The following is a 627-nucleotide window of genomic DNA, read 5'->3' on the forward strand; positions in this document are numbered from 1 at the left end:
AGTAAGAGGTTTAGATGTTTACTTTTTAAGATAATAAACTCAATATTATTTACTTCACGGTTGGTTGCTTCTGTTTTTTTTTGATTATTACTTCAGTTTGGGCACCTGGGCAGTATCACAGCCCTCACACAAATCGAATGAGATTTGTGCGGTGCATATGTATCTGGTGCTTCCTTGTACCAATATTTATGCGTTTAAATATAAATATATAATACTATTAATGAACCATTCGCTTACTTAGGGTGTATGAAAATTAAAATGTCACTCTGACATTGAAAATATATTTCATCTAACATGGATGTATTTGTTTTTAACTTAAAGGATTCGTCTTCATGTGTCGGAGATTTCAGGTATGCTTTCATGAACGGGACAATGTGTTGTTGTAATACATTTGGACTGGACAATTTTCAGTACTGTAGTTAACTATTCAGATTCCTACTGATGCTGGTTTCTTCCCATTATTTACTAACAGTTTAAATCTAAGTTAAGTTAGAAATGCTCAGCTTATATTTTTCATAGTTGAAATCATGAGTCAATTGAAGCTAAACCACCATGGAAAACCTGGAAGAAAGTGCGGGATCATGGATGCGCGCTGCTGAGGAGTCCCATAATAGGACGAAACGGCCG

The sequence above is a fragment of the Schistosoma mansoni genome (assembly GCF_000237925.1).
Source record: "Schistosoma mansoni, WGS project CABG00000000 data, supercontig 0151, strain Puerto Rico, whole genome shotgun sequence".
Classification (NCBI taxonomy): Eukaryota; Metazoa; Platyhelminthes; class Trematoda; order Strigeidida; family Schistosomatidae; genus Schistosoma; species Schistosoma mansoni.